Genomic DNA, 18056 nt, shown 5'->3' on the forward strand with positions numbered 1-18056 from the left:
ACGTCATTGACCAGCAAATCCATTGAACTGACAGCCAAACGACAACGGCAAAACATCTAAATTGTCAAGTCCAAGACCAAATGAAATCGCATTCCATCGACCGCCAACCAACCACAAGGTTATTTAGCCGCGACTACCAAGCCGATAGAGCCAAGCCAGTGAACAAGCCAACCAATCAACCAACCGTCCGGCCAGCAAATACAGAGGCATACACCCGGCTACACATGCGCATAGGTTCGGGCTGATAAACGCCAGTCTGTCCATTGTTTTCTGTTTGTTCGTTCAAAATAATATTAATAATACTTTGCCGCCGTGTATTTTGTATGCTCTGTAGTGTTTTAATACTATTTAATGATCAGCGGAATAAGAGAAACAATAACAACAAAAACAATGAGAATAATATAAAGAATAGCGAAAAAAATTACAAAAAATAAAAAAAAAAAATGAGAACTGAAAGCACAAAATAAAGTACACAAGTGTATAAAATTGAATAAATATTCATAGAACGATATAACCGAATAACGAATTGATCATCAACTGGCGATGTTGACAAAATGTCGCAACGTGTTCAAAATTATTGATGAGTTAGCGCAAATACTGCATTGTGCGAAGTGCGGACAAGGAAAACAATCCAAGCAGCGTCAGTAGTAGCCAGTAGTAGTAGTGGTAACTTTAATATCCAACTGAAATCCAAAAGCAGTCACCATTAGCTGACAGCAATCAGTAGCCGGGAATTTAAGAAGGGCATTCGTATACGAAACACAATCTGACTCGCAGATGATGATCCCAGATAGCAGAGGCAGTCGGCAAAGCCAAGTTCCACAAATTATTACACCCGCTCGCTAAAACATTGTAAAAGTAGTTTAACCGATAATTTTATTACGAATCTTCTATACCTACGTATAAACTTATTTGATAAATTACTTACAGAATTTTAGAAGAAAACAAAACATAGCCCTAGCTATGTTTCAGGACATACTTAGAATCAAATGATTTGAGGGAATCCCCCATCCTCGATTTCATATTTAGACGAGTTTGAACCGGCTGGCAAATAAAATTTAAAACCGAACCAATCGTAAAAACTCTGTTTCGAGAAAAGCGTTTAAAGTTTGAGAAGCACTCTTGGCGTCTCTTAATGCTGACACAGTATATGAATATAACTTCAAAAGTTGTTGAGATCTTCACTTGAAATTTTAATGAGACATTCTTAAGAAGTTAGTTGAAGCTTCACATTAAATAAAAATAAAAAATCGATTTTTTTGAAACCGAGAATGGGGTTCTTTTAAGCAAGGGTTCACAAATACAGAAATAATTTTTGGCTCAGAATTCCACATGTCAGTGCACTAAAAATCTTAGTGTCTCACTCTCCGGAAATTTTTAAAAAAAATAATGACTATGTTCAAAGCCTTTTCAACCGACCTGTAGGCCTGTAATTTGATATTCCGTATTTTGCGGACTTATATCTATGCAATATATGATCAATATAGGTCCGTAGGTTTTGACATAGCACGACTATTCGGCATTTGGAAAGCTTTAGACGCACGAATGAACCATGAGCTTTACCATCTGTTCTGGGACATCGACATAGGCAGTCGGAGCGACAATGTGGGCTAGGTCATGTTGTAAGAATGGATGAGGATACTCCATCTCAAAAGGCATATAAAAGCGAGCCAACTGTTGGTTTGGCTCTGATGGAAAGATCAAACGGAAGACAACATCTCGGAACATGTTCTTTCAAATCGGAAGAGCTGGGCACAAGACCGACGCATCTGGAAATCTTTTTTATGCTCGGTTTATGAACAAATGTTCTGTCATAATACAGCTAAGTGACGGACCGCTTCAAAATCTCGCTGTAGTTTATTGATAGTTGATACTTAATAAATGTGGAAATGGTGGCAGAACTATTGACCTATCCTCGTGTAAAACGTTGACAATTTTAATTTTGTTTCCTGAACAACTGCAAAGTTAATATATTAAAGCCATTTTATGTCTCATAATTCATTGACATGGTTCTAGATTTAGTAAATCCAGTACATTTAAATTATGAATTCCATTGCATACATCTCAAATTAATCCTTATAGAGAAGGTTAACCCCAACAATAGTTAAAATGTACATGTTCTATGTGAATTATTTAAAAAGGAATCCCTGGTCCGTAATAACCATCTGACCTTCCAAAAATACAGAGATTCTTTAATTTCTCCCCATTTATGATAGACTTCAAAACAACAAATTGTCTTCAATGTAAATAAGGTGTTAAAGTGATGAGCATTTGTTTGTTCGATGTAAAATGTGCCAAGTATTGCCTAGGGCTAATTGAATATTCCTGTCGATGTGTTTGTTGTAGGTACACTTTTTTGTTTAATTTTTCTTTGTTGAGGCCGTTGAACTTTTTGTCTCTGATGAACAAAATATCTACATGAGAATTGTTTAAGGTGAGGTCTCTCATTCGGTCACTCAGTATGGTCGATGATCAAAGATTAATACCCTTTTCGCGGTATATCTATTCGATAGATTTTTGACCATTTTCCAGTTCTCACTACAAAGAAAATATACTGGCTATTTGACTTTTTTTCTCAAAATCGTAGTTAATCATTTTTTCCGACTTACACTTTTTCTCTAACTTCAAAAGATTGACTTACTTCGCAGCCCCGAAAGAAATCTGAGGAAAATATACTTTTAACATAAACATTCGCCATGACTCATAAACCGTTTTTATTTGTTTCATATTTCATAAATTCCATTGTTAGAATTTATTATTGGACAATGGTTCTCGGGGCTTTCCTAATCAAAACTGATCCACAAATACATACATACATATATAACGAGTGTACATATCTTATTATTGTTATGAACTCTGTTTTGTTCCACATTTTAATTATATTGTGGTGCGCTTAACAGAACTGTAATTTGTCAGTTTATCAGTTTGATTTAAAATCGTTATCTGCGGATAGTCTCCAGCGTTGAAAAAAGGGGGGCAAACACAATGGTAGCTCACATTCGTACATACGAGCATATTAAGAAGTTTTGGTGGACTTCGTATGTAGTCATATATTTATTGTGTTCAATACCAACTGAACCGAATGGGAGAAAAGGTAAAACAAAATAAACCATCACGTTCACGTTCGTGTACAACTTGAGCATTAGCACAAATGTCAACACTTCCAATAACCTTAAATGTTCTTGATTTATTTAGGAATTTTTGCGTCTCGAACGTATTCTAATGCAAAACACCCTTGTGAATGTCTTCTTATTCTTATTCTTATGTCCATTCTTTATGTCATCATAGTTCGGAATTTATAAGATGTTTAATACAGCAAACTGAGCAAACTAGAACATTTTCCTATTGGGTCGAATCTGTCGCTATTGTTTAGTGAGGATTTATTGAAAATTAAATAAATTAAAAAAGTAGTCATGAAGTTTACAAGGGGAAAAGTGGAATGTACAACATCAAAATAAGAGGCGTGACAAATTTAACCCTTCTCTCCATAATATGAAATGGCAAATTATGGTATCTTTTGTTAAAATTTTCTGCAAAATGGCAGTCACAAAACAAAAATGAAACAGGTACCTTTCTTGCAAGGTTCTGATACCAGTCTTGGTTAATTTTAGGTTCTGATACCAGTCTTGGCACAAACCACACAAAAAAGATAATACCACTTAACAATATTTTTAAAACAAATCAAAACCAAACGATTAAATACCTCAATATATGAAAAAATGGACTTAAACCACCTTCAGAATAAATTGCCAAATTTTCCATATTATTAAGATTTTTAAATTGGTTTCATTTAGTTATAATATAATAGTAATATGAGATTATTGTTAACTCTTCTTCTGTCCTAAAAGGTATTTCAAAGAATATTGTAAAGCGATTGTTACAAGCATGCTGATAAACTTATCACTTGCGACCCTACTCATGTCGAAGGGTAAGGCAAATATGTACATGAATACGTATGTATGTACATGTATGTAACTATAACTATATTGTCCACTAAACGTACGTGTGATTTGTATAAATAAAATCATAATAAAACTGAAAAGCAAAACAAAAATGATGACAACCAACCTACAAAGCGCTCTCTCTCCCTATAACTCTCTCAGTGTCTGCTTATCCCATACATGTACATACATACATGGGTGGAATGTGTGGGTTTTCTAATCCGAACCAAACCCCCTCACCCATAATGTTTAACGCCAATGATGAACTGTCAAAAATCATTATGTATTTAACATGTGAGCTATACATATTTGTTTGTAACTGCATGTTTGAAGGATTTTTACATTGAAAGAATTATTTACAGCTGGAATTGAAAAACTACAATCAACAATTTGACAGACTGTATTAAACCACAAATACTCATCAAGGGCAGCACACAAAAAAAAACCCTTACTATCTGCAGTAATTATAGACGAAAGGCTTTCATTCGCCAATATGAACACTTTACTTCCAACTGAATACTAGGAAGACGTTATATTTTGCGTTAAACCGAAAATGATGTTATATGTTATAACGACGGGCCATCCAGAGTTCGGCGCAAGATTTTAAAAGCACTACAAAAGCAGAACATCATCCCAACAACCAAATTTCGAAAAATGTCAATAATGACTTGGGGTGCAGATCAAGCAAAGACATGGAAGAATTTATAAAAACAACGATGGCTGCACAATAATATCTACACATTAACAGAGTCCATTTGGTATCCAGTGCTATGAACTTTGTGTTCATCAGGGACAACAAGTCACAAATTAAATTTTATCAGGATAATGCTCCTAAACATAAATCACATATAGTGCGGATATGGCTTCTTTATAACTGTGGCAAGTTTTGGATACGTTAGTCCAAAGTTCCGACCTGAACCATATAGAAAATTTGTGAGTCTATTTGAAAAAAAAATGGCTAAAAGGCTACCAACAACTATAAAAGCTTCAATTATGACTTGCCAAAGTTGGTCCACTCGATGAAAAAACGTCTACAAGGTGTGATAGATGCAAAGGGCGGCCATACATAATATTAACCCCATGAAAATGTATGTTCAATATAATTGTTATACTATAAACATAACATTTAATTATAAATTAAATTTTTATTAAAAAAATATAAAAAAATCAAATAGATAACTTTAATAAAGAAACATTTATGTTTATTACTAACAAATTAAAAAAAAAACGTTTATTTATTCAAAGTGTAAACTCATTATTGACATACTGTTGCTGCAAGACCAGCATAAAACAAAAATCGTGATTTTTGTGTTAATGATGCAGAAATGTTCGCTAAATCAGGCTTAATGTTGTGTAAAAATATTCTCTGAGGGACTGTATAAGTTCTTCTGTTCCTTGTAAGGTGTGAGTAAACTGAAAACGCATTTTTATTTCTACCACACTTGCGTCCAATGTTTTACTACTTTTTACTCAACTAATTTTAATCGAATATCAACACAAATCTTGAAGAATTTTCAATTTGTTTTTTTATTTATTTGTTTTATTATTATTTGTTATTATTAAGTAGAAATGACCTTAATTTCGGCCGACCAAACTTTTTCCATCTTCTGTTTTTCCAACGAATTCAATGTTAATATTAGCTTTGTATGAGGCATATGCCAATACTTGGATAATAATTTTTTGCCCGGATATAAGGATACCCGGCTTGGGCTACGATATCGAAAAAGATTTCTATGGAAAACTCGATAGTAAATTATTGACTATTACAAATCTCCCAGGTATATATTTGCAGGTATTTTATATATTTAGTGGACCTAAAGGAATTACACTGTACGAGTTTATTTTCCAAATATAATTTTGCGACATTTACACCTTTTTGACAGTTACTGAACTAAACATAACATACGAATCATTCCTGTCCATTACAATTTAATGAACAATTTTTGGCTCACTGGATAGTTGTGTGTCCGTGCGTAAGTGCGTGGTGCTGCGATGAGAGACGATGTTGGCGTCGACATTCATTAGTTCAAGTACTCTCATTGTTGTACTCTCACCCGTACTAGTTAGTTTGCCCCCCTTTCAGACTACTGAGCATGGTCTTTGCTGTGTGTAGGTAGTTGGTTGGTTGGTTCGATCTGTATTCTGTACACGGTAGTGTTGTGTGCCATGAATATTCTTTGTACATACTTTTGTGCTCTGTCGACTGAGTTCAGTTCGGTTCAGCAGAGTTCACTTTTCGCTAACGAGTTGAGTTGTGCTCTGTGTGACTTGACTTGTTGAATGTTTTGTTCCCATTCCATTTTCTCCTTTGCTGATATGTCATCCATATTTTCGGTCCGTGCCTCCCCCTTGTCCATTGGTGTGGTTAAGTGCGCAAAATGGCACAGTGAGCATTTAGAACAGAACCAACCAAGCTGTAGCGAAGCGCTCATACCCAAAACAACGACAACAACAATGCGTCTAAACAAACAAAAGTCAATTCGTCAAGTTAGTACGACGAGTACTTTGCAAATGCTTAGCCAAGCAGCGCGATTTGTGGCTGACAGCGATCGAGAACACTTAAAATTACAGAAACAACAAAAGTCAACTGCGCGGCTGCCATTTGATAAGACCAACCGCATTCATATTCGTCCCCATCCCGATGACTGGGGCCTGTGACTGGGCTGGTGGTGTTGTTGCTGTTGTTGTTGATATTATTGTTGACATCGTTAGCTGTCGTTGGGCCGACAACGATTTTACATTCTACGTCCCTCGATCGATGTCCATATCTCGGCACACTGGCACATGCATATTGTGCCTATGTCAGAACAATGTGTGGTAAATGTGCTCTCACTCTCTTTCGTTCTCCGACAACAAACAACAACGTTCGTTGTTTGTTTATAACTCGATTGGTTGGCTGGCAGTGGTATGGAGCGGCGCAAAACACGAAAGGTCGACTGCCAGCCAACTTATTGATAGCGAGTATTAATGCAGTGACCTCGTACTAATTGTCCGTCGAAGGGGGTTCAGGGAAATGGATTTTTCGATCGATATGTAAACGAATCGAATTTTCTGGATGTTACAAAGAGTTATGAATGTCGAAACATCTCTTGACGTGGTGGACATTTTACAAATGATCGAAAGATAAATATACTGAACTCAACGACGAAGTTTGTAAATGCAAACATATTGTCAATTTGAGAAATAATCAACAATAAAAATGTGAAATATAGGGTAAACGCACCTAATGGAACGCACATAATGGAAGACATGGTTTTAATCTTAGATCCTTTTAACCTTTGAAATGAATTATTTAGCCATGTCGGAATGGGAAAAAAGGTTCCCGAAGTCGGCACCATGTTTTATAATTGTAATATTTTAATAAATAAAATTATTTTATATATTTTTTTTTAATACAACACTGATGGAAACGTCCGGTTATAATAATATATTAATGAAAATAGCAAAAAGTACCGAAAATTGGCACAAAGGCACTATTTTACCTAATTATCAATTTAATCTACTTTAACACAAACTAATTAAACAACATTTTATTGCATCGGGGAGTAAAAAAGATTTGGAAACATATGAACCTAAATACAATATAGTGAACAATATAGTCTGGGAATAGTGAAACATTTAAAATGCGAAAATCTTTCAAGTCCCGACTGTTGGTGCACTTACCCCATATCTTGTTTTTTTTTTTATTGTTATACGTAATGTTAAAAGAATACATTTTTAAAAGCATAAAAAAATTCATCAGAAATTATTTTTATTAGATAAAGAGATATGAGATTTCAAGAATCAAGACATTTATTTATTTAAATACTTTCTCACAGCATAGATGTCAATTGTAAAAGTACAGATCACGTTAATTAACGCTTTGAGTCTGATTTTTCCCCGATACGATATTAACAAAATTCGACGTCACTTGCATTCCCCAACAGGAAAATTGGTTACGCATACAATTCGAAATTGTTCTTTATATTAAATTCCCCCTATTCAATATACTAAATCTGTCTGCTGGGAATGTTTAAGAAAGCAAATCTTTCTTCATAGAATAATTCGCAATTTCATATGTGTTACACATATAAGTGGCAATAGTTCAATTAGATGAAAGTTGTGGATACTATACAAAAATAGATTTGATAGATTTTCATTCATGTTTTTCTATTTTATTTTGAGGATTCCAAAATATTTCGTTTTTTAAATATTTTTTTTTTTATAATTTGTATGTTTTGTTTAAATTTTTTGATTAAATGACGTTGACACTACTATTACTTACTACAACAAATTTCCATGTGGTTGTTGTATCGTTTGTTGTACAACAATACCCGTTATACCATGATTTTGAGCTTACAATTCATACAATCCTAGTGCAGAACGATTGGAATAATTTTCACTGCACAAATTTTTGACTTCAAATATTTTTTTGAAATGCACATAACTTGTTCAATAATTAGAATTTATTTGATGTTTTAATATTTTTTTTAAAATCCCGTCTTAACATGTCAGATATAAAATATTTATTTCAAATATTAACTAGTTGGTGCTTAAAAGCCAATATCGATGAAATTAGTCTTGCCTCAGTTATTTAGCCCACGGACCAGTCTTTTTTAAAATTATTCCACTTTTAGATGTAGCCCCTGTATAAAAATGGTCATGATATATCATCTCGCTCTCTTATTCCATACAAATGGTGCATCTGTATGCCCCAATGCAACATTTTTTTTTAGAGATATAGATTTGATTTTGGAATCAGTTTCGATATTCACTATTTATTTAAATTTTTATCAAAAATGGTGTAGAACATCTTATAGTGCGTCTCGTCGGCCATTGGCCCCTTCCTGATTGTTCTTTTTGGTTTCGCATTACTGTATTTAAATAAGTCTGTCTCTTGTAAGTCATTTCATCTATTTTAACGACACAACTGTCATTGTCATATAGTTCTGCATCTCTTCCAGACAGAGATCTGCAATTTTCTGGCGACAAAACTGCAATCAGTTTATAACGAATATGTGTTGATTGCCATGCTTCGACTTCATTTACATTTCAAATAAAAGTTAAAACTTGAAGCGCCATTATTATGAAAATATTCTCAAGTTTACAAATATGAATAGACATACTATTATTAAATGCATACGTATGTTTACAATTTTCTACATATGGGAAAATACAAAACTCTTTTAAAATTCCATTAAAAAAAAAATTGAAACAATTTTTTTTGGGAGCACATTTATGATTTTTGGTACGTAGGTTAAGAAAAATGTGCTGATTCGAAATCTGTTCGCGTTCACAAATTCGGATGCTGCGCACAAAAGTTATAGCGGTTTTAAATCTTGTATTTCAAATATGAATTAAATGAATTTCTATTTGTTGTAATTCGCGACTTTCTTCATAAATGGATAAATACATTTGCTTTCTTTGCATAATTGTCAAATCTCATTGAAATACGGTATAATAGTCGCGAAAAAGAAATAGAAGAATGAAGATATCTGAAAATAAAATAAATTATTTTTTTTTAAATAAAGACAAAACGTTTATTTGAATTTTCGATTTTTTAGTATGGTTAAGGGAATACGGTTTTGCCTTAATCTTCTAAAATATTCGACGCTTTCTTCTGCAAATTCTTTTAGATGATTGCTAAATATCGGTAGATTCATCGGATAAGAGTTTCGACGTTAAAAATGACTAAATATATTGCACTTACAATACATTAAAATGGTCAATATTGAAAATCATGCAATTCGCGTATTCGTGGAAATCAGTTGTTGCGCATGCGGTTTTCGTATAAACCAAATCAATCTGTACCAAAAATTATGAATTTTTCGGTGTTTCATTTAGCGGCCATAGTGTGCAGCTCGATGCACTTTACTATGCAAAAACCGTAAAAATGGCTAAAAATGACGCAACGTGCATACGATTTTTATGCGCATCGGGTTTCAGTAATCTCCATTGAACATACACAAAAGCACATCTATTTTAAGTGAATTGGTTAAGAACCGCGGATGTGCCACCACAATCAATATTGGATAAAATATGCATATTATTCGCGTATCGATGTATTGTTGACCAATTTTCACACAGATTCGCGAATATGATAACACAAGCATGAATTTAGGTAAAATCAATTCGAAGAAAAACGTGATTATATACGCGAATTAGTCAAAATAAGTTTTTTCAGTTTTTCCTACTTTCAAGGTACCTATATCCGCCGTTATATTGGGCGGAATTGAACATGGCTGGCCTCATTAGATCCGGGACGTAAAAAAACTAAAATCACGCGGGGTTCCACCGAATTTGAATGGACTTTCTTAAATTTAGAAAATACAAAAATAGTTTTTTTTTAAATTTTCGCACCAAATTTTCGTCTTTGGAATGCAATTGCAAAGAAGCTACGGTGAGCACATTCATGAGAATGCGAAGCAAAATCACGAGCTCTACAATCTTATAATCAGTTTAGTCCATTATCTGGATGCGCGTCCTGATTATAAGAAAAATTAAAAAAAATACCGAAAATCCGGCTTCAAAATGTCCGCATCCGTTTTGGGTGGGTGCAGTGATTATATCGAAAAATCATACATTAGAACCGTATTGTCCATGGGGTATTCTGCAACTTATTCACTGATCACATGTGCGTGCGTTGTGTAGTTTAGCCACAAATCAGGAAGGAACACAAAAAAACTCGTTGGCTTCAACACATTTTCACCCATTTTTTTACATTACCACCATCAAAGCTTCTATCAAACTTATTATTTATTACCAATATTTTAAGATTTTGAAGAACACTTCATTTTATAAAAATGAATTTAAACTATATGCGAAACCTCAGTTTCAAGGAATTTAAAAGATTTTTGTAATTTCCCATATATTGAAAACAATGATGTTGTGGAAGAAGAAGTGATTCTTATTGTCATACCATACATTTAAAGTTTGTCATTCTTTTTTATATTCGTCACATTTTTATACTTAATCAAAAAAATTACATGCACTACACAGGTTACACGTTTTTAACAGAGTTTTGAAATATACACACATATTGATTTTGCTCAGTTTCCAGGTTGAAGTCCCGAGACAAATTTTACAAATCTTTCTGGTTTTAATGGGGAAAATCTGCATCGAATAAGATTTTCGATTTGATAAAATAGATAAAATAATTTGCATAAATCGGCTCTTCCAAGTGTATGAAAATTGATACCAGTCATTTGCTTAAGCTCAAACAAAAGTTATATATAATAATAAAAATAATGTAATAATAAATAATTTATGTCAGAAATTGTTTTTCATCTTATTGTCAACGTAGTCCCTGAGAACGTATGCCGCGTCTCAACCCCACGCCCATTATAATTTTCGTACAATGGACGTTAAACAAGTCCCAAATTTTGCGGGATATTGTGTAGTTGTATTTAGAGTTTTATCTCATATCAATAATTAATGATAAAAATAATCTGTATCCTTTAGCACTCTCTATTTCTCTGAAAGTGGGAAAAGCGGGTGGTTTGTGTGTCAACGAAAAGAACACTATTGGAAAAAAGATACAACATTTGAAGTTATCTACGATTCGATTAAAAATGTATAATCAATTTTTGTGTCCATCATTACAGTGCGGCTAATTGATCCTTTACTGTTTTGAATATACTAACCAAAGGAGTGTACAATCACCCACTAATTTTATTAAGCATCATTGTGCTTGCATTATTTGTGGCACTCTACTATGCCCAATATTCAAATATTTTTGTGGCAATAACAACAACAACAACATCAACCTCAACAACGACTAACAATGATGATAAATACAAAAAATAAAACAACACCACTTGAATGACTGCGAGTGCGCGCGTTCCTCTCTGCCATAGTAAGCATACTCTGGCCACAATGGAATCAAGTTGTGCATGGATGGATGGATGGTCTGTAAAAGATATTGCCACTGATGGTGAATGACCAGTAGATGTGAACCCATGCGCTAATTAATATTTAGTTCAACATTAGCTACAGTCGGACCACAACCACGGCTCAACTTTAATCGAAATCACTTTGTGCGCTCCTCCTTTTCACATACCATCGTAATGCCATCTTCCACCTGCACCTTTGTTGTCTGCAATAGAATCTCTTGGCTTCGCTCAACCAGAGACCGAGAAGCAAGAAGCATAAGCTTCTGCAGCTAAGATGCATTTAATGTATTGCATGTGATATGGCATGATGAAGTCGTGCACACATTTACACTTCACTACATGTTATGGAACTGAAATACTGCGGAGCAAAAGTGTTGTCATTTTTTAATATAATTGTTCTTACAAAATGTATATTGCGGATCCATGACTAGAAGGGATTTATATTTATAAACCCCTTTTCCTTTTTAAAGCAACCTCAATTTAACGGTAACTCTCAGATTTCAGTAATATGGGCATGGGAGTTTGGGTACGTTTTTCAACTAAATTGGTTGTAATTTTATATTTTGTATTCTCATTGGGTGTTAAATGTTTATCAATGTAGGCCCCCGTGTGGGTATAATCCCCATATAAATGTGATCCCACTATACGGTATTTTGAGGATTTCAGTTTTCATCTATTTCGTATTTTGAGCGTCATTTTCTGTACATTTTAAATTTCTACTGGCAACAAGTAAGGGTTTACTTATTGTACCAAAAACATATGATAAATTATTATATAAATATGTTTATAGTTTTGTCAAAACATGAAATGAGTTAAAACCCAAAATTAATATGGTGAAAAATACAGTTCATTTCGTATTCTTATTAGCCCATTTGAAATTTTGAGATATCGAAGCCAAAAGTTATTTTTAACTGTTCAAAGGTGCCCCACCTGTGGCATTTTACGGACATTTTTAATCAATTTTTTTTGTAGGAAATGATTGTTGGAATGCAAAAAAATTGTTTAACGAAAGAAAATGATCACTGAATTCTTTCTGCGCCCTTACAACCAAAAAATTAATAGTTTACAATACACCCATTTACATCTCCCCTATATTTTTAATTATTTTTATACAATTGTTTTTTTTATAACCGAATTTTTAATAATACTTACGAAATGGAATTATAATACAAAAACTTCTGTGAAACTACAAAAAATATCCGTGCATCTAAATAAGCGTATTAAGTACATATTTCAAATTTTGCCACCGTTATTCATTTTGATATTCGATACCTATGGACCAAAGCTAGTGATGTACACAGATAGCTTCATATCGAAAACGCCAATGCCGACGCTGCCTCAGTTTCCCCTACATATATAAATTGAACTTCGATAGAGCAAACCACCTTCAAACTGTATTTTGAGTAAAAAAATACATGATTACACGGCCTAAAGAACTAAATACATAAATCGACTCAGAATGTTATTCTATGTATATAGCTAGTGATGTGTGAAAATGTTGTTGCATCGAAAATAGATACATTTCAACTTTTACTATATTTCTATAATTACTTCTGTGTGGAAATACGTGATATCATTTCCGCATTCACATATAATATTTAAGGGGACCCCCCATTCTCGGGGTCAAAATTTTTGTTGATATAATTCGAATCTACACTGATTAAAGAATGTCTCTACAAAATTTCAAGTGAAAATCTCAAGAACTCTTGAAGATATATTCGACTTATTGTGTCAGCATCGAGTGACGGCTGAAGGGCTTCTCAAACTTTAAACGCGTTTTTCTCTAAACATTTTTTTGCGAATGGCGGGCACGATAACTCAAAAACTAATAATCCAATCGGTTACAAATTTTGCAACGTTTCTCTGGGAGTATATAGCTCTCGTATGAACTAGGATAAAGCCAATCGGTGAAGATCTTCCTTATTTTTTAACTTGGTTTTTGGTAAAAAATTGGCGATTTTCCAAAAAAATTTTTTCAAAGGTCCACCATTTTGTTAATTTTAGAGCAAAGTCAATAATCCTAGTTCATACGAGATCCGGACATGTACTCTTTCTAACACCGTTGGAATTTTCGGATTCCGATGTTGCAGTGAGGAGTTATCATGCCCGCCATCAAAAATAAGGACTCTTCTTTGATCACAAAAAACAACAACAAAACAACAACAAAAATGTTTTGTAAATTATTTTTCTTCTATTTCAAATCTTCAAATATATATGTGCAAAGTTACAAACCTTAACAAGCATTGGTATTCATTTACCAGCCCATTTAAAATCTGAAAAATAAAAAATCGAGAATGGGGGGGTTCCCTTAATTCGGTCTTTTTAAGTCAAATTTGAAATTAATATTCCAAAATATTATCAAAAAATTACATTGTCCATTTGTTTCGTCACTTATGGCTGTCAGTGTATGATGATTGTTTATCAGTGTGGTAGCGCACCTGTTGCCTAGTGGATCATACTACTAATGACACTGTGTACTAGTGTAAGTAGCAGAGCATAAAATCCAGAGCATTGAACGCTAATGCTAATAGCTCTGCTTACCACCATCCATATGGACGAGTGGCAACCAACCTACCCATGTAGCTAACCAGTAACTTGTTCATATGGCTGCCTGTGCTGCTGTTACACAGTCCATCATTCATTTTGGAATTACTTTGTGGACCAGACTGGTATCGCCCAAACTAGTGGCCATACGCCATGTGTCAGACCAATCGCCAGTCTGTTAGTCAGTTAGTTCAATCGCTGCCATATTCTCTCCGCCGCCTAACACGGACACACGCAAGATCAACGCTAATGCGTTGATGTGTAATAGCTTTCGTATTTGAAATTACCAGTAATTGGGGAACATTTCAGCAACAAGGCTAAGACATTGACCACCAAACTGATGGAGGCATTATTGTAACTGTCATGACCAGAGGGTTTATTTAGTCTGTTGACATCGGGATGCCTTGCTACATGCATTCCAATGGATGTTCCACTCCACTATGCAGAGTCGCAGTGTTGGTTGCATCTATTTTCCAATCCCTAAGTCAGACATTCAACTTTTCAATGATGGCGTTGAAATCGCTGCTGTTTTTTTGTCGTTGTTCGCTGTTCATGCTTGCAGATGAGTTTGTCTTGGCTTTGAGTGAATTTATGTGACAAGACAGGCAGGTTCGTCCAGATACATGCCATGCCCATCATCTGGACTGGTTTTCGTTTCTACTTGGCGACTAATTATACCATCCTGATTGCCTGTATCAAATCGATAGAGGTGTGTGGAATCTGTTTTGATTTGTCGTCATATTGGTTTCGTTAGCATCCATGAACGACCGGAAATGAATTTCGATGGAATGAAATTCCATTTGACAATGAATTACTAGCGCTTAACAGAAACGACGTTTAGTGAAATTTCTAAGAGGTGTTTATGTATTTATTATTTGAATATGATGTTCTTGTACTGTGGTATAAAATCCTTTTGTACTCGTACGGACAGGAGTTGTCATGTTTTGCCAACATTACGAATTTTGTTCAATATGTGGGCATTTTATTTGATCGTCGATTCGTCAATTTTCATCTCCTCAATCGCAAGGTAGGCTCGTAGTTTCAGTTTTTGGCACAATTGTCACAGAGTCACAGAGGGTATGGCAAATTAGTTCATTATTTTTTTTTGCAATTCTGTCGAGTTATTCCTTTTTGTACCTTTTAATTATTCTATTTATAAAAGTGGATTGAACATTTATTTAAAGTCTTTATTTTATTTATTTTTTGCCTCATGATGGTTCCACTGTTATAATCCATGGTCCATCATTATCGATGATTTTTATGGAGAGTTTTACGTTAATCCGGTTGAATTGAATGTGTTGTGAGTGTGTGTATGTATGTGTCTGTTTGCCTTGATGCAATTTCAATTAAGGTGCACAAACCGTTACATTGCGGTGTTACTATGTTTTTATATTTTATAGATAATTCAATCTGCCAACCACCGCGGTGAACTTGATATGGCGGAGTTAGTGCTACTAACTAGGATGTTGTATTGTTGCTGGTACTGCTGTTATTACCGTTTTTTCTCTAAATATTGAGGTGGCTCATAGTCACTGATCCAAATATATTAACGTATCTAGTCGATGCATTCATTCTCGTTTTTTTTGTGTTGCATTCGTCAAATGCATCGAAGTGATGATGGATTTAATTGAGTTTGGCATCTTAACAACTTTCACGCAACATATTTGTGGAATGGTGCCGTAAAATTTTAAACACACTCTAAAAACTTTAAGGTCAAGCAATTTCGTGTTAACGTCAGACTATAACAGAATAAAAGATAGCTGTGACGTGAAAACACAAACCCAAGCATCCGAATTAAGACTGTCGCATGAGTCTGTGCTACAAAAAGAGTTTCTAAGTCGGTCTAAATGTAAAAATGTTGTTCATCATCGTACATCACTAATTCCTGCCAAAGGGATGGACGTGAAATTTCGGGATCTTTATAGATTTTTTCCAACACACTTAATTATAGCCATATCCGACGAAACCACTTTTGATAATTTTTGTTACAGAAATGATCTATCCGATGAGAACCTAAACCATCGAAAGGACAGTCAATTTACTTAGGAAAGGTTTTCAGGTATTCGTAGACAAAAAAACCCAAAATGTCAACCTACAATCAATACGGTTGGATCTTAAATCTTACCGTTTTCAATCGAATAGCAGGTATAGGTAGTGTCTGGGTTTGTGTGGAAATATCTTCGAGTTTCCCAACTTTTTTTGGTGACTATATTAGGTTGGGGAAAAAGAAATCCATCGAAATGTCCGATGCACCGTTTTGTTGTATGATTTGTGGTCATTTTAAAGGTAACTTATAACTCATAATGCCTCTCTCATAAAAGTCATGTTCTTTATTTAAAAAAAAAACTCTAGTATTCGATTTTCATAATCATCCCTAGATACCAATTTTTTTATCATTAACGAAATTTTGCAATGCAAGAAAAAGGTGATAATCGCTTGGTGCCAAGTCCGGACTGTATTAAAACTTCCCAACCAACCATCTTTAAACATAAAAAATTCCTGAACGGAATCTACGAAACCAAAATTTCACATAACTGGCTGTTACAGTATCCATAGATAGATACCACCATTCACAATTTTAGCTGCTTGGTACAATGTACCGAATTTTCTTTTTCTCACTTTCATTTTTAACACCCTGTAACTCACAACTGAATGCACCAAACAAAAAACAGCAAAATCATTTTTTTACTGCGAAATGTCACCCTTCCAACGAGCATAAATCTGAAATTGTTTGATCGATACTTTACGAGAAATCAATCAGTACAGCCATCTGCCGAAAAAATAAACTTCTTTTTTCACGATTCTTTATGAACCCCTTCTTAAAATTATCTTTTCCGATGACCATCAAATGCGGATAGAATCCTTAAACAAAATGATCATAAAAAATCGAATAACAACCAGCCAATTGTGTCTATTCTTCTGAAATTTCTCGAAATAGGCCTAAACTGTATGTCCTAATACTTCTTGACATATTATCAATGTAGACTTAAAGCTCTTTGAACTTTTCAACTTTTATATAGCAGAATATTACAATTTTTTCACAGTTTCGATGGAAATTTATGTCAATAAATTTAGATGATCACTCCTACACAAAACAAAAACACACACACAAATTTTACTGCAAACAAAGCTTTCACATAGTCAGTCTAAACGTCAACGCTGCGTTATATGTACCTACATGGTATGTACGAATGTGTGTATGGCTGGCTGTCTGTCTGTTTATGTGTAATTCTAGTATGTACTCTGTGTCGTCGTCGATGAATTGAAAAACAATTGACAGACCGACCAAGGGATCACATTCGATGTCGTTTTGTGTTTGATTACGATGGGCGGCTACGTTCACTTCAGTTGAGCTGAATACATACATACATATTCTTCACATACCCATAGATAGATTCGATTCGAACAGACCTTGTCTATATTGTTGTTGTTGTTGTCGTTGTACTCTTCACACTTTTCCAGAGCGCTTTTAACAAAACGAGAGTGTAGAGTTCATTGCCACTTGTCAATTTATCGGTACAAATGTGACGCATTGCTCTGACATGTGACTTTCTAATCGCGTTTGTCTGAATGGTCGTCGTCACGAACTCTCTGCCTGTAATTACAGTAATACGTGTCAACATTGAAAACTTATAGAATCGACGTTTTCTAAGAGATGTATTTAAAATGTCAGAATCAGTAAAAAAATAAATCCAATCCA

Source organism: Musca vetustissima, unplaced genomic scaffold (assembly GCF_032173495.1).
Source record: "Musca vetustissima isolate MV318-11 ecotype Yass unplaced genomic scaffold, APGP_CSIRO_Mvet_v1 utg1603, whole genome shotgun sequence".
NCBI classification, from domain to species: Eukaryota; Metazoa; Arthropoda; class Insecta; order Diptera; family Muscidae; genus Musca; species Musca vetustissima.